At 41.3% G+C, this 18497-nt stretch overlaps 1 pseudogene; it reads right to left on the reverse strand.

Moving 5' to 3' along the window:
- Positions 1-268: 268 nt before the first annotated feature.
- Positions 269-18497, reverse strand: part of LOC140603180 (tripartite motif-containing protein 60-like) — a 213277-nt pseudogene continuing 195048 nt past the window's right edge.

Genomic DNA, 18497 nt, shown 5'->3' on the forward strand with positions numbered 1-18497 from the left:
TGGCCAAGTCTTTATTCGAAATCTCCTGAGGTAACCCTGTGACATTCCCCAGCTCCTTGCCAAGGGGCAGGGTGGAGAGAACCCTATTCAAGCATAACCTCATATTCTGCTTCCATAGTGTTAATTTTCCTCACATGCCTTAGGTTTTCCCTTTTAAATCTCAGTGCGCAATATTGAAAGTCAAGGAAACTGAACGCTGACTTCTTTCTAGTTCTTTTTATTCCTTTTATAATATTCCTACTTCTTGGAGGAATATGGAAGTCTCTGATTAACTAGGGGGAAATGTAAGTTGGGGAAAAGAAAAGCTCAACAAATAATATCTCAAGATATAATCTCGGTTCGTAAGTATGGAGAACAGACTGAAATATAACTGTCTAAAGTTACAGAGTTATTTCTTTTTATTTTATTTTATTTATTTTTTGAGAGACAGAGAGTGCACACGGGTGGGAGGTAGAGGAGGGGCGCAGAGGGAGAGGGAAAGAATCTCGAGTAGGCTTCACACCATACCCAGAGAGAGCCTGATGCTCTATCCCACAACCCTGAGATCATGACCTCAGCTGAAATCAAGAGCCGGGCACTTAACCGACTGAGCTCCTGATGTTAGAGGTATTTCTAGCATTATTTATATGGACAACAAAAACAAAAGTGCCAGATTCACTTATGATGATCATTTTGTTTACAGCCATTTCCCTGCAGTTACCTTTTCTCTCCTCTACGATTTTGCACATTAGTGTACTCCGAAGCTGCTCCGCTCAAATGAGGCGTTGACATTTGCTCCTGTGGTAGTAGAAATTCTAGCGATGGAATGATATTTACTCTTAGGGCAGGCCTTCCTATCGTGTCCCTCCTTCCACTCCCATAACCGTGCACACCCACCACCACGGCTCCTTGTTCATGCTTAACATTTTTGCCTGTGTTTCTTCCATCTCTCACACCTGTATCAAATGATAATGGGAAATATGTTTTATAAACGAAATGCAAGTACGGTCTAAATTCCAATGCTAGAAATTGCCTCAAATAATAAAAATAAGAGCATCCATGTATATAATGGAGTGCTGGAAGCATGTCATAATGCATAAAATAGTCTTCTGTTATTGCTGTTGGAGATTACTGCTTATAAAGCACCTTCCCATGCACTATTTGGTTAAATGTAACAGCTTACTATCTCATTCGAAAGAAGTATCCCAATGAAAGGAAATGTTAGTGGTTTGTAATCTTAAGGAGAGCTGGCCTTCTCTCTTATGCTGAATGCTCACAAAAGCAAGCACACCTGGCCTTTTACTTAGTAAGTGAGCCACGTGCCCAGTTTGGAGAAGGTAGGCTGTGGGAGGTTTGTAGAATGAGGTAGCCAATCCTTTAGGTGCAGCCATGTCTCTGGGAACCGTTTCTATCTGGTCTAAATGTTCCCATTATTTCTGTGATACCCTGTGCACTTTAAATTTTTCAACAATTTTTCCTTTTGAATTTTCATCACTAGCGCTGCCAAAATCAGTCTGTCCCTGCTATTGACAGCCTATGGCTGTCACTAGCTGCCCCTTTCCATTTGTCAACAATGACAAGAATGTCCATGGTACCTGTGAAGGCTGAGTCATTGCTAAGTAATTATAAGGGCCAGCAGGCATTTAGGCAACATCCCCTTTAGTGGATTTCCATAAAGTAAGACTTGTGAAGACTTTCATGGAATATTAAAAATCAGAATTATTTAAATAGAGGTGCCTAGGTGACTCAGTTAAGCCTCTGACTCTTGATTTCAGCTCAGGTCACAATCTCAGGGTCATTACATTGAACCCCATGGAGTCAGGCTCCACACTCAGAGTGGAGTCGGCTTGAGATTCTCTCTCTCTGCCTCTCCCCTGACTCACATGCTCTCTCTCTCTCTCTCTCTCTCTCTCTCCCTCTATAAAATAAAAATATATAAATAAAATCTTTTTTAAAAAAATCATTTAAGTAAATAATACCAAAGTAGAAAAAACCCATGAGTCATTTTGCCACCAGAATATGCTGGCAACATGGTATTAAGGTTTAGGTCATGATATAACAATAGTTTACATCATGTGGTTGATACACTGTGACCTGCTAGAGTATAAAAATACCTCTATCATTTCCCCTTGTCATTTATATACCATCCTCAGGATCAAAGGAAAAAATGAGATGCTAAGTAGACTACTTCCACACACATCCTCTTACTGAGCCAGGAAAGCCCCAGTTATACTAGGTGGATGTGAAAAGGCGACCTCCTTAACCCTTAAAAAAAATAAAATAAATAAAACTCAGCTCAGGTGCTTTCCCTCAACCCAACCAACTTACATGAGTCTTTAGCTGTTCACTGCTTCCCCAATCATGTATTCTATTTCTATTCCACCATTTGTACCAGCGATTTCACTTTATAATTTTTCTAAAATTATTTCAGTTCTGCACATGTTGGCTTCCTATCTCCCAGCAAACAGAAACTGTGACTAATATTTTTGAATCCTACCAATTAAACCTGGTCCAGAGCTCTATACATCATAGGTACTGCTTAGCAATTAAATCTAAGTTTGCAAATATATACATATTGAAAACCTATTTGACATGAATAACAACAGGCTGTAGAAAATGCAAAGATGATTAAGACATAGCCTTACCTTGCAGTCATGAAAATTAACATTTAGTAGATAAGAGAGGCTCGTGAACAATTAGCGATAATAAAGGTAAAATGCTATAATTGCGCATGTAATTAGCTAATATATGCACGAATGCTTAAAAAAAAAAGCAAGACATTTGCTATTAGTGATTACAGACGAAGGCAATTCCTTTACACTTAAAAGACCAGGAAAAACTTCGAAGTGAACAAAATCAAGTGTCTCGGGAGGATAAACATGAGAGGAGTGTATATCAGACTGAGCCTGAGCAAGTGCATGGTGAGCCAAGAGTGCAAGTTACACTAATCAAGAAGTTTAGCATGGCTACGTACTATGTGAGTGAAGGAAGATGCAGGGAGTTGGAATTTTAGCTGAAATCGTCATGGTAGGTGTTGGAAACCATACTAAATAGTTGGATTTTATTCTGCAAGCCTCTATTCCCCAAATTGTTGTCCAGGGAATTCTAGTCCCAAGAGATTTTCTATTACTAGACAGATGTGTGGTCAGAAACGTGGGGAAAATATGCATACAATGCTCCCCTCTTGAATATTCCTTATGCACATGAGTACACCAAAATTTCTGAAAAGTCTGATAGTAAAAAAGATTCTTAGTATTTTTAACTCACAGTTTCTCAAGCTTTATAATTCTTTCAATAATTCTTCGATGACATTTATTAACACCTTGTGGATCTAAGTCTCAGGAGAATGAATATGGTTTATGAAATGCTACTAGGCAAAGAGGACCAATTGTTTACCTGGATGGAAGTGAGTGATGGGGTCTGACTCATGTTTAATAAATGTTCATAGATTTCTCATTTCAGAAAAGGAATTTCAAGCAAGACAGATTTATCAGTGAGATCCCCGAAACACAGCCACCAAACCTATCAGTCCTGAAAGGGGGAAGTAGGGTAAATTGGTATAACCCTTTTTTGTCACAATGAAATATATGTAACATAAAGTTTGCCGTTTTAACCATTTTTAAGAGTACATTTCAGTGATATTAACTGCATTGACATTGTTGTGTGATCATCAGTACGTCATTTTGAGAACACTTTTCCATTATCTGGGGCACCTGGGTGGTTCAGTTGGTTCAGCATCCAACTCTTGATTTGGGCTCAGGTCATGATCTCATGGGTGGTGGTATCGAGCCCCAAATTAGGCTCCTTGCTCAGTGGGGAGTCTGCTTGATATTCTCTCTCTCTCTCTCTCCCTCTCCTTCTACCCCTACCCCTCACCCCCTGCTGACTTCAAGTAAATAAATAACTATTTTTTTAAAAAGAACTTTCCCATCATCCCCATCTGGAACTCTGTACCTATTTAAACAATCCCCATTACTTCTCACCCACTCCAGCCCCTGGTGACCACTATTCTTCTTTCTGTCTCTGTGCATCTGACTATACCGAGTAACTTATACAAGTGGAATCACTCAATATTTGTCCTTTTATGTCTGACCTAGTTCACTTGGTATATTTTGGGCATGATTCATTTTTAAAATAGATGGTCTGAGATCTATGAAAGAAATAAAAAAAAAAACAGAACCAACACAAAGAACTGCATACTACCAAGTCCTAGTGAGAATTACCAGCAAAAAAAGCCATGCAATACAAATCTAAGTGTAAAGCACTGAAGGATGTAAAGGCATCAGAGCTTTCTTCAAGAGGGCAACCCTCTAATATAAAGAGCAGAAAGGTAAAGCGCTTAAGGTTCATTTTACCCAGTTACGTAACTCTGTAGGAGATTGTGTCATCCCCTGTCGTTTATCTGGAGACTAATCAACATTATCCAGGCCTTCAAAAGGCTTTGCTTATGTTTAAATATCCAGAGTTCAATAAATAAATAAATAAATAAACAAAAAAGAAAAAAGAATAAATATCCAGAGTCCCTCAAACATCACAGAAGCCATTGAAGCTACCGTACTGGCTCTTCCATAAACAAGTGCATAGACTGAGGATCATGCTTTCATTTGTCCCATATGGTTACCTTTCAAATCATAAACAGCAGAACATGACCATAGAACATCTGATTAGCACTCAGATATCAAAGGCAAAACATGACTGTTTTGCTGCCCTGGGAAATTCTCACAGGGAAACAAAACAGAAAAATTAAGTGTACTTGTGGTAAAGAAAGAAAGCTGAGAAAAAGGGAAAGTATTACAGTTTATCTTTTTTATCTTCTCCATGTCTCCTGAAATTATATTGTTTTAAGCCCAAATCCTGTATATCTACGCAATCTCGAGATGGGTCCTAAAGTCTATCACCTTGGTCCTAAAACCCTAGTTCCCATGACCTAGTTCTCTCCCCGACGAAACCATCTCTCACAGGGCTGCCGGGTGGTCTTCCCACTATAGCAACACCATGATACTTTCCCTTCTTTGCTGCAAAATCTCTAATGCTCTAGTCATCTCTGTGGTCCAATGGTTAGGTTCAACATTCATGATTCCCCATCATTCAATCTTTTTTTGAGGCCAGGTCAAACTCCTGGAAATCAGCCATCCCTTCTCTACTTGTGGAAACCCAGTCTTCCAGTGTGTGTCATCAAGTGCTGTTTGCGGTAGATACTTCTATTTGTAGCCTTTGAAAAGACAGCTGAGTGAAGGAAAAAGCTTTGGAGTCCGCGTGCTCAGGTTCACACCGGGCTTCCCACCTGTGTGACCCAAGGCTAGTTGTTTAATTTCTTTGTGCCTCAGCTTCCTCACCAAAAGAAGAAGAAGCTAACAACATCTATGTGACTGGATGTGGGATCAGATTACATGAGGTAATATAGAGGAGGCTCTTGAACAGTACTGGATAGTGTTAGCTGTGCCTGGTCTGTGCTAACTTGTACTATCACGCACAACGCAATGTGGCTCACTCAACAGTGTCTTCTGGATGAAAGGACCAGTTGAAATTAAATAATAATGTAACTAAATGTAAGGTTCTTGGGGCACCTGGGTAGCTTAGTCGCTTAAGCATCCAACTCTTGATTTCGGTTTAGGTCATGATCTCAGGGTTGTAAGATCTAGCATCAGGGTGGGCCTCCACACTCCATCTCCCTATGCCCCTTCCCCCCTCCAAAAAAAAAAAAAAATTCTTGTCTTCCATACAGGATACCCTGTTAAAATTGAAAGTTTCTGAACGATTTAGTCATGTCTACCATGTTTATGAATTATGAAAGGAAATAAAATTCTAATCTGCTCACTTTTTGATCTTGGTAATAAAAGTGAGTCAAACAAAAGAAGAAAGAGAAAAGGAGATTGATAGGAAAGAAAGGTCACCTGTCTATAGATGTCTCTTTTGTTTAATTACATTCTCATGCACGCTCCACACAGCCTCTCTGCAAATGCTTGCATCACAGAATTATGAACGATACTCACCTAGAGATCAATCATTCTGCTTCCTTACCACAGATGAAGCCTAGTTCCTCCCTGGGGACACAGTGTCCCTCTTAAAGTCCTCCAGTGAAAGTAGACAGACCCCTAAAGAATTAAATAATAATAAAAAAAAAAGATTGCATACATTTCAGTGCCAAAATTTGGCAAGCAGTCCCCTTCCCTTACCCATCTCTGGATTTTATAATATGTCTTGTTTTGTTTAGTTGTGCTGTTTTAAATTCTTTTTATGAATTTACATTCACCCCTTGCATTATGGTTGCTCCCGTCCATTGACCTCCAGATCCTCTCTCACCTTCCTGGATTTTTTTATGAATATCTTTAACGTGGTCCTTGTATTTCACTCTTGGGTCTTCATTAATATCCTTGAAACTGCCATTTGGACTGGGAAATAGAGAAAAGTGATCTGCAGAAACAAAAGAAGAGGAAAACAGATGCACAGAGGAGGCTTCCTGGGTCTCTACAGCACTCCAGCTCATGATAGCCCTCTGAGGCCTTGCAGAATGCCTGCTCTTAGAGTCGTAAGAGACCTAGTAACCTTCCCTTTTCACTGAAGTTGTACAAATGGAGTTTGTGTTCTAACAGAACAATCCTTTTGGGGTGTTATTTATTTGCCTAAAGTCAGAAAAAGTTACAGCTCTCATGGTAATGTGGTCTTCATTTATGGCATGAAATCAATGCCTGACACCATCTTTGCCTCATTTTTTACTTTAATGAAATGAGAAGTTGTATTTAACTGCTTCCTGGAGCTATCAGAAAGAACTAATCAATCAGCAGGATGTGTCCTGAAGAAATGTGGTTACCACCTCCCACACCGGAGGCACAGCGTTCCCGCAGGAACTGATGACTACTCTAACTAGATCATCTCCCTATAGCTTTTTAACTTGAGGGATGGGGGGAGGATTTCACTAGTACTGGGTTCAAGTTTGGCTCTGACTCTTCACTACTTCTGTGGCAAGTACCCCCGAGGGTTCAGTGATTATCTGAGCAACTCAAGATAAAGAATCAGGTGGTGAACTTAGATAGGGACGTGGAGTGTTAGGGATCCGAATCATTGCACATCCATAGACTTACCTAGTCCGGCGCTTAGGATCCCAGACAGAGCAAATTCCTTACTCTAAGTGTTTTCTCCAATTACTTTGTCCTCACTCGTATCTTTGATGTGTCTGTTTTCTCTCTAATTTTTAGCCTCTGGCTTTAATTCCTTAATGTGTATATCTTTATTTTTAAGCCAATCACATAAACACTTTACAGATGGTCTAAATCTTGAATCCCTTCATGTTCTCTTAAATAGCAAGATTTTTGTAATGGTTCTATCTTGATTACCTGAAAATATAACTGAAGTATATGACAACTCATTTTTGTGTGATCTCTCTCCAAATTTGATCCAAACCCTGATAAAAGCTCAACGCGACACCAAAAACCGACCAAACAAAAACACTCCATTTGATTTTATAGCCAACTAATCAAATTAAAGCCTCTATGTCCTCCTTCTCTGATTTATCTTCCAAGGAGGATTTGACCATCTTGATGAAACAACCATTAACCTAGATTTCATCTGATTTAAGAGTCTCCATATAATTCCCAAGTGACAAAGATATATGATCTTTGGATATTCATTTGAAAAGAAAAAAGATACAATGTAAAAGACTTTTGACTGAGCTTAGAGTGAAATTGTACGGCTGCCCACTATTGGAGGATGAATCCCATCGGTACCCTCCCCCTTCCCTTCTCTTACTGATATATGGCTCCTAAAACTCTGCTCCCTCCAATTTCACTCACGGATTGTGTCCCCCTGCGAGCAGCCATGTTTGCTAAAGCTGAAATGTCATGATGATGGATCACAACCAGACACTCCATTTGGGGCTAGATGCCTGCGATCTGTCATTATGTGCAAATTTGCTTCTCACTGGATCTGGGAGAGATAAATAAGGAAGATGAAACTGCACATTGTTTTATATCCTGTTTTAAGTAAACGAACATGTAGCCCTATTAGATTCGGGGTCAGGCATCGGGGGAGTCCATGCAGCCTGTGAATTATGGAGGTGGGCCAGCTAAGGCCCCTCTAAGCCCTTCTCTTGCTTCCTTCCAGATTTTCAGATGCACAACAGCACCTAAGAAACACTTGAGGCCATCTGACTTAAAGTCTATTTCATATTTGTTCACTTCTTGCTTGAACCCTCGACCTACTCCTCATCTCCTCCGACTCACCCAGATCCTAATCCAAAGATGAATCCTTGGATTCATTATAGATGATGCCATTTCAGTCTCCAGCAGAAGCCCTGGGGAAACTCTCACTACATCTACTTTATCCCCAGTGAATATCAAATCATATTTCAATGTATAAAAGTGAGAAAGACTTTATCAGTTTTATTAAAGCTGTAAATTTTGTTTTTAAAGCCTGCCAAAGCCTGTGCTCCTAGAACCCTCACAGAGCAAATTAACTTTCTGGCCACTCCTTTCTCTGCTGAGTCCTCCAACTGGCCAGACCAACAAGACACTCCACACGGATCATGCGTGGGAATTGTCCTATGACTCAGGTTAGCAGCTTCTGTCAAGAGGGATATTTTTGTTTATTCTATCTGGACTCATACTCGGCACTATGCTATAACTCAAAAAAGTTTTTTTTTAATTTAAAAAACTGCACACCTGAGAACTGCAGGTCAAGAGGACTACAGGCACCTCTGGTTTTGCAGACATACAATGGTTACCCTTGAGATGTCTGGAACCTCAGAAGTGCCTCCTGTTTTCAATTTTTTTTTAAAGGAGATTCCACCCCCAGCATAGAACCTAACATGGAACCCAACATCAGGCTTGAACTCATAACCCTAAAGTCAAGAGGCAGCCATGTAACGGCTGAGCCACCCGAGTGCCCCTCCTATTCTCGCTTCTTGTCATGACCTTCTGTGCATGCTCTTAATGTGATCCAACCCCAGCCTGGCCTGGATCTCCCCATTGCCTCTCCCCTCCCACACCGTTGCCAGCCCTTGCAGGACTCCCACAGATACTGCTGTCTCCTGAACACAGCTCGGACCTACCCTGCAGAGTCCACCCAAATGGAACTATCTTTTCTCCTGCCTGTTGAGGTTTTATACATTGTGTAAGTACCAGGCCAGATACCCAGTGTTCTAGGCTCCTCAGTTGGATACAACAGCTTTCTTCCCCTCTCCACATTCATGCGGCAATTTGTGTCTCTTCCTCATCTGCCTCCCTCCTTATGACCAGTGCTCATGATTGCCCTGATTCTCTTAGCACCTAACACTGTCTTCCTAATCAAGGCAGAGGGAAAAATTTGCTGAAGAAGCTCAAATTCCAACAGAAAGAAAGGGTGAATGGCTTACAGGGCAGGTTACGGAACCCAAGGAAAGCTGTCATGTGTTCTCGGGTAGATGCGGTAACAATGGCTCTATGGGTGTGATGCTTGGCCTACCAGGTGGCACTCATGGATTCAATCTTTTGTTTATCCATTTAGGCAAACAACACCCTCTGGGGAGTCGAGGACATTTTACAAATCTGAACATATCTCCATAGTGGCAGTAGGGGATGATATTTCCAGAACCTAAATAAACCCCCAAAGACTCCCTCACGCTTACATTTTTCAACATTTCTAAAGACATAGAAAAAAAAATGAGAAGGCTAGCCCTCTGATGGTGATGGGAACGTTCATCATGGAGATAACTCCTTCCTGTCACGGGTGGAAACGCCAGCACTAGGGCAAAGACCACAGAAGCTGTATCTTGTTAGCTTCCTGAGTACCTAGACTAAGACCTGGGCCAGGATAGGTCTTAAGGTAAGTGAAATAAGGGGTAGAAAATCAGTTGATAAATGTACATGCGCAGGAAGCCGCGCTTTTAGAGTCACACTCAGAAAGTGACACTTTGCTCTCTCTTGAAGCTTCAGATGTGCCTGCCAGGTGCTCAACAAATACTTGCCAGGAGACTGATTGAATGGCAGCCAGGTCAGGAAGCCTTTTAAACCAGGTTAAACGTTCAGCTCCATCCTAACATCAGTCAGAAGTCATTAAAATGTTTAAGCTGGAAAGTTACGTGGTTGGATTTCCGTTGAAAGGATCGTACCGGTGGAGGACGAAGAGAGGGCACAACGGAGGGCTGGGACAGTGTTTGGGCCACAAGACCCCAGGTGGCAGCCAGCAGGGAGAAGTGAGGAGTAGTTCCACAGAGTTTTAGAAGGAAGGATTCACAGGATGCGGTGATGGGCAGGCGTGGGAGGGTGGGGAGCAGGCAGGGAGGCCGGAGCAGCTGCCACCTTGCAGCTGAAGGAACCCAGGGGGTTGCACGTAGAACCAGCAGGAGAGCGGGGTTCGCGGGAGACTGCGGGGCGCCCGCAAACCACGAGTGGACGGCAGCTGACATGTCCCGGCAGAGAAGTCCGGTGGCTCATTGTTTCCTGGGGTCAGGACTTAGGAGAGGGAGCGCACGCGGAAGGTAAGACCCGAGGCGGTTGCAAGTCAGCGGCGCACAGGCCAACTCCCGCCAGGCCCATCGGCCAGCACGGCCGGCCGACCGACTGGTGTGCAAGCTGCGGGCTCTCAGCTGGGAGAAGAGGCCTGACCTTCCGCTTTGCTTCAGAAACGTTGCAGATGCAGTAAAGTGAAAGCCCCGTCCACTCCGTCAGGCAGCAGGGAGGAGGCCTGAGAGGCAGCTCCCCGGGACAGACCTGCTGGGGGCTCTGTGGTGCTCCCCTCCTTGCCAGGAGGCCGGCACCGCCCTGACGTCTCCTGTAGTTTGTCCTTCCTAGAGTCCAGCTGAGAGCCAAGTGAAATCCTTCACATGCTCCCCTCTCTACGAAGAGCCAGGAGGTGACAGCTGGCAAGGGGACCAAGCAGTTCATGGGAAAACAACGTTTTTGCGCCTGTCCCTATCATCGTGTCATGCACCTAGCACCCAGAGGCATGCGGCATGTGGCATGACCTCTAGCACAGCTTCCAGAGCTTTTTTGAGTGACTATCGTGACATTTAGCTGACGGATTCATTACCCGAACCCAGCAGCACTCAGTTCCCTCTCATAAGGCTGCACTGAGCCAGGAATCAAGGTCCATTCTTCCTTCATCTTTATCTTTGATGCCATCACGAACTATTTTTACATCCTTGTTAAATTGGTGGTAATTCATTTACAGTAAAATTATACGTGTTGATATTCTTTTCGGATGATATTACCGATACATACGCAGATGAGACTGTCATTTGATGGAGCATGTGGGAAAGCACTACTGAGCTAACCTTAGGCCACGCTTATATTGGCAATTACAGGCCTATGTATTTTCTTTTTTTCTTTTTTTTTTTTTAAGATCTTTACTTATTTGAATGAGAGAGAGAGAGATAGTAAGGGAAAGCGTGAGCAGGGGTGGAGGAAAAGGAGAAACAGGCTCTCTGCTGAGCAGGGAGCCCACGAGGCTCGATCCCAGGATGCTAAGATCATGACCTGAGCTGAAGGAAGGCAGATGCTTAACCGCCTGAGCCACCCAGGCGCCCCAGGCCTTCTGAATTTTCAAGAAATGCAGCACAGACCTGTTTAGAGATTTCTAAAACCTCCTAATGGTGAACAATGAAGCACATCTTACATGAGGATAAAGCACAGACCGGTTTTATTTATTTAAAAAACAAAACTAGGGATGCCTGGGTGGCTCAGTGGTTGAGCGTCTACCTTGGGCCCAGGGCGTGACCCCGGGGTCCTGGGATCGAGTCCTGCGTCAGGCTCCCTGCATGGAGCCTACTTCTCCCTCTGCCTGGGTCTATGCTTCTCTCTCTGGGTCTCATGAATAAATAAATAAAATCTTTAAAAAACAAACAAACAAAAATCAAAAGCAGGAACTTACTCGGCTCCACCAGGCTCAGGTCCTAATTGTGCCACAGACTTGCTGTCAGCCTTCAGACAGTTCATTAACCTATCAGAAACTTTCTATTAAATAAGATTAAATAATAGTTGGAAAGCCTACTTTTTAGAATGAAGTAAAAATGTTTGATAAAGCCATACATGACAGTTTACAAATTTTAGTCGTAGTCCTGTTTTCTCGCCATAACAACAACAAAATAGCTTATGTGGAATCGCCTTCTGGTTCAAACCAACCTTTCATCAGCTGTCTTCTGATTTATTAATACTACGTTAACAGTTGAACTCATTGGGGAAAAAAACAGAGACTTTGCATTGGTGTTTCATAAAATACATATAGTGAAAAGAAAATCGTTTTAATATTGAACTGTCCTTTCAGAAACATGACTTTTGGCTTCTCTTTGGTGCCCCTTAACGCTGATTTTATATCTAATAATGTGATACATTTTCTGAAAAGCCGGCCCTTCAGAGGCCGGAAGTTTGTGCAAGTTACTAAAAAAGTCAGAAACAGCGACAGACACTGCAAATAATGTGCTGTCGCCAGGAGACAGGAGCTGCAATGATGCCCTCTTGTGAGAAGGTTCCATCACTGCACCTCGCAGGTGGATGACGTCATACGAGGTTCTAGGCGGAGGATGGTATTAGCTCTAATTTTAAGTGAATGACTTCTGCTGCTCCTTATTTTAGCTTTAGGAGATTCTCATAGGTGACAATCGTTGACTATGATCCTCTAAGCCAAAAATGTAATCCGAAGTTGACTTTTACTATTGAGTATTCCTCACATTTTCTTTGTATTCGTGACAGTGTTGGAAAATTTTTGTTAGGAAGCAGAGGTTTTTTTGAATTTGTATTTTGATTGGAGTTTTATTTAAGTGTTATAAATACATATATATGAATCATAATTTTGCTGCTTTTCGTAGAAGAGGCGAGGAATTAATAGTTAATATTTACCCACTAAATGCCAGGCAATGGGCTTTATATAAATTTATTGTTGTTATTCAGTTCTTCTATCAACCAGATATTAACTTCTCCATTTTAGTTAAGAGGAAAATCAGCGTCAGAGAGGATAATACTTGAATTCATACAAATAATAAATAATAAACCTGAGATTCAATAAATCTCTGAGCCCTATTAATATTTAAGCATTCCAGGAGCATCTGGCTGGCTCAGTTGGTAAAACATGTGACTCTTGATCCCAGAGTCATAAGCCTGAGCCCCACCTTGCATGTAAAGTTTACTTTAAAAAAAAAAAAAAGATTTGGATATGTCGATTATGTATTAATAAAACTGAAAAACAAAGATTAATAAAAACCATTGCAGCATTATAAAGTAAACATATAAATATATGTATGTTCATATATACTATCTTCATCTTCAAAAAATGTCATCACCTAAGGAGTGATAGTAAAGCACTGATGTGTTGTGCTGACTGATGTGTGTTCGGTACCTTGCAACGCGACGCAGCCTGAGGAAAACCGGGGCAGCTTCTCAGTGAAGATGACATTTGAGCTCAGACATGAAGGCTGAGGAAGAAGTTCGCCAGGTGAAGAAGGAGCAAGGTAGGATGTTTTTCTCAGGCTCAAGCCTAGATTCTATTCTGTGATAACTAGGATTGGATACAGGTGCTTCCAATAAACCAAAATATCAGTCTTTTTAAGAAGATAAAGGTTTATTTCTCTCTCACGTAAGAAAAATCTAGCGATAAGTAGCTCGTGGCTGTTAGGGCAGATCTATGGGGTCCGTGGGGGGACGGGTTCCTTGCTTGCTGTCCCACTCTCCAAGCTTGTAACATCAGGTCCACGATGCCTCCTGGCAGTTCTGCAGCCCCAGGGTCACATTCCCTGAGCAGTTATAAGGAGGAGGAAGGGGAAAGAGAAACATAAAGGACACTTGCCAGCTGGGTCTTTCAGATGTCTTCTCGGAAGTCCCAAGCAGTACGCCCACCCTATTTTATCGGCCATAACCTGGACAGATGGTCACACCTCGCTGCAGGAGGCAGGAAATGTCTTTTATTCTGTGCAATGTGTACAATTAAAAAGCAGGGGTCTGTTACTAAAGAAGAGGAGAGAATAAATGGATGGCCTAGCAACTTCTACCAGGGTCCAAATCCCAAATTTCCACAAACTAGTACTAACTAGGTGAATTTTTTTAGGCAATTAATAAAAAAGAGTTGGTGGATTTTCATTAGAGTAAATAAAAGTCAAAGGAGCAGGAATATTTTTCAATGATCAAATGAAATATAACAACAAAGAACAATTAGAATATATTTACATCTATTTCTTTTCCAACTGATAAGAGCAACATGGAGTACACAGAATACGATATTTGCCTAAGAATTAATGCCTCTTAAACATGGACTTTCACGAGCAAACATGAGGCCCTTCATCATCCAGTACGACTAGACATCTATCCAAGTAAATTATTAGAAATCTGTTAACGTGAAGGTAAATCATTGTAGATTACCTCACAAAAGAGCGACGCTTTAGGTTGACGTAACCTCTTTGGTCCAAAAAAAAAAAAAAATCACTTTTATGTAGATTCCTTGTTTCGTTTTCAAAGATTGCTTTGGGATACGATAACCCATCACAAATTTTAAGCATTTTTTGAAATATTAAATAAATGCTTGATAACACCTAAAGGAAAACCCCAGAGTCACTGGAAGTTTGTCGAGGAAAATATACTTGTACTTCCAGGTTAGAAAGCCAAGCGCTAAGTGATCCCTGATGTTGAATCAGGCCTTAAGCACCAGATCTGAAAACATAGATGTGTTCCATGTAGAAACGTCTAGGTCCCTAGTGAGGCCAGGACTGCCCGTCAGACGGCTAAAAGCTGCGTCTCAGAGCTCGAAGGCCCGGGTGCACGTGCTCCAGGCCCGAGGCCCCGCAGCCGCAGCCCGGCTCCCTCTAGTCCGAGGTGCTATCGCTCCTGGCTCAGGCCCAGCCCCCGCAGTGAAACATGTTAGGTGGCCTACAAGTCAAACTGCTGGGACATCTTTCTTTTTATCAGACACAGATACATTTAATAAAGCCAAAATGGATAAGCACTTCTATTGGTTTTCTATCACGGGGCGGAAATTACCAGAAAGTTGGTGGCGGAGAGCAATGCCAATCGCCACATGCTACCACGTGCATAAAACTGGAAGGCGTGATGCTGAGGGAAATAAGCCAGCCACATACTGCATGATTCATTCCACTTATACGAGGTGTCTAAAGTAGTAAAATTTACAGAAACAGAAATGAAAATGGGGTGCCAGGGCCTGGGGGGGTGTATGGAGGGTATTCCATGGGTGCAGAGCTTCAGAAGTGTTACAAGATGAGAAAGTTCTGGAGATCTGCTTCACAGCAACAGTGTCCTGCTCCTACCCCTACTGAACTGTACACATAGAAATGGTTAGGAAGGGGGCGCCTCGATGGCTCTGTCTGTTAAGTGGCCAACTCTTGATTTCAGCTCAGGTCATGATCTCCGGGTCGTGGGATCAGGCCCTGTGTCAGGCCTAGTGCTCAGCATGCGATCTGCTTGAGATTCTCTCTCTCCCTCTCCCTCTGGTCCTTCCCACCCCCACTCATACACTCACTCTCTCTCAAATAAATAAATAAAATATTTTTAAAAGATAGTTAAAAGGTGGGGTGCCTGGGTGACTCGGTTGGTTAAGTGTCTGACTCTTGATCTCAGCTCAGGTCTTAATCTCACAGTGGTGAGTTCAAGTCCTGTATAGTATGGAGCCTTCTTAAAAAAAATGGTTAAGAGAGTAAATTTCATATTCTGTGTTTTTACCATGATTTTTTTAAAAAAGGAAACAACTCAAAGATCTGATGCAAATATGGCAAAAATGATGAGTGATGAGTAATATAATCTTCTGAATCTTCCTGAATGTTTGAGTTATTTTGTATTTAAAATCTTTGAAGAACAAATAAAAAACAGGGGAAAAAAAAAAAGCCCCACTAATTTATTAGTTCACTTTGACAGGCCAAAAGTTGGGCATGGCATCACAAAGCTGAAAAATCAAGGTATCAGCTGGACCAGGTTCTCTTATGGAGCCCTGAGCGAAAATCTACTTCCAAATTCTTTTTGGCTCTTTAACAGAATTCAGTTCCTGGTCGTTGTAAGACTTGGTGCCCATGTCCTTGCTGGCTGTCATCCAGGGCCACTCTCAGCTCTAGATGCCACTCTGAACTCTGTGCCACATGGTTCCTGCAATCTCTCAGCCCGTCAGTGTCAAACTCGTAGAGTTCTGAACACGGCTGGGGAGGGAGTGGCAGGCAGAGAACGGCCAGTATGTCTTGGAATTATGACTCTAAAATGAAAAGCAAGGCTTGTTGCTTGTTAAAGCCTTATTTCCTAGAACTAATACTGAAATGTCTAATTCCCATATTAGACAAATATCCATTCTTTACTTTTCCTGATTTCCTCTAAATTAAATGAAGTTTAAAATACCCTAGAAGGGATTTGCTTGAGATTTGTTGTCACCCGGGGGTTTGGTCTAATAAAGCAGGAGATTGAGTTGTTACATATTCCCAAGCAGTACCTCTAAAAGCACTCAAATATCTGATGATTGGATAAATATCATCCCCCAGAGTCCTCAGGGGACACCACCTGATAAACCTACAAAAAAGGTGAAATAATTTTAAGTTCTTTAAGGCAACCACCTGAGGTTAAGCTTCGACACCATGAAGTTCCTCTCTCCATAAACCCATAGTTTCTGTTCCATTCCATTTTATTTTTTTCTTTTTTTCTCCATTCCACTTTATTTCAAATAATATTTCCAAACATACATATCTATAAAGTTCTAAACTTGTTAAATATATAATTGGCTCCTTTTTAGAAGCTGCCTGTTAAATTTCTTTCTTTTTTAACCTGTTATATTTCAAAGGATAAAATTAACCCTAAGTATAATAGCAAAATAACATTAAAATATTTATTCTGTCGAAAGAAGAAATTTGGGGCAGCCTGGGTGGCTCAGCAGTTTAGCGCCGCCTTCAGCCCAGGACGTGATCCTGGAGACCCAGGATGAGTCCCACATCGGGCTCCCTGCATGGAGCCTGCTTCTCCCTCTGCCTGTGTCTCTGCCTCTCTTTCTCTCTCTCTGTATGTCTCTCGTGAATAAATAAATAAAATCTTTTTAAAAAGAAAGAAGAAATTTGAGGTGGATATGGCAATCAACAGACCATCTCTAAGTTAAGGTATTTGTATTTGGTTGAATTCCTACTGTCTGGCAATTACATATTGCCTTTTTAGTCTGTATTCATGCAATAAATTAAATGAACTTTGACTTAATAATTTCATTTCTGAGAGTTTGTCTTAAGGAATAAATCAGAGTCTAGCAAAAAGATTTATTCATAAATTTAGTAACAGTGAATAAAATAGGAAATTAATAGGTACAGATAGTTCTTCAAACATCCAACCTTGGGGAAATGAGTGAGCAAACCAAGGTGTAGCAATTCAGTGGTTTTTATGGTAGCCATTAACAGGTACAGTTATGAAGTTATAGCAATGTGAAAAAAAATGTTATATTACAGAGTGCTTACCACAAATTTGCATACACTAGATTTTAAAGCACTTTTATAATATAAATATCTTTTCTACAAGTCAATGACTTTTTTAAAAATTGGGGTTACTCGCTGTGAAAGGAGATATAAGATATAGCAATCATATGTAATATGTGGATCTTGTTTGTGATCTAATTTTTAAAAAATAAGAGTAAAAATATCTTAGGAACGATAACAGAATTTTTAATATGGGCTGGTTATTAAATTATGTAAATATATTTTACATTTTACAGTATGTGGGGAGGAAGAGGTCCTCAATTCTTAGGAATAGAGAATGAACTATGGGTGTAATAACATGGTCTGATATTTAAAATTCTCCTACAAAGAAAAAAAAATTAGATGAACAAATATGGAAATCTGTTCATAATTTTATATTCAGGTTTTCTAGTTAGTTAGCTATTGCTTTTTAATACAACGTCAGAAACAGGGTCTCAAAACAATAATGATCATTATTTTGCTGGCAGATTTGGTAGTGGACTTGTATCAGCTGGCAGCCTCCCTCAGGATTTCCTGCAGCTGCATCCTGCAGCCTCCCTCAGGATTTCCTGGTAGCCACATCTGGCTTCCTTCTTCACTTGAGCATATGGGGGCTGGGAGAGCTGGGACTCCTCAAGTGTGTCTCTTCTTTCCCCATCTCTTCACTCTCTTTTTTCCTCAAGTGGTTTCTACACCTGGTGGCCTCAGAGAAGATAGACTTCTTACATAGTAGCCGATGCCTTCAGCAGGTGTCCCAGTAGAAGCCAGCAGGAAGCGTATGTTCTCTGCTACTATCTAGACAGTACTCAGCATCACTTCAGTCTACTCTAGACAAATGGTCTACTGAGGTCAAGTGGAAGGATCACAGACTCCACCTTTTAATGGTGAAGTGGCAAGGTCACATTCGAAGAATAGCATGTGAGAGAGAACTATTGTTTCAGGCATCTTTTAAAAATAATATCTGCCACACTAGGTGAGAGATATTGGACATTTGCTATCATATTCTTTTCACTTTTATATATTTTGAAATTACTTCTTTTTGAACTGAGGGAAAAAACTAAAAGCAAATGCATTAAAGCATGTGCAGTAAATCCTATTAATACTCTTAAATTGCCTATAATGTTAATTCTATAACAAT

This window comes from Canis lupus, chromosome 13 (assembly GCF_048164855.1).
Source record: "Canis lupus baileyi chromosome 13, mCanLup2.hap1, whole genome shotgun sequence".
NCBI lineage: Eukaryota > Metazoa > Chordata > Mammalia > Carnivora > Canidae > Canis > Canis lupus.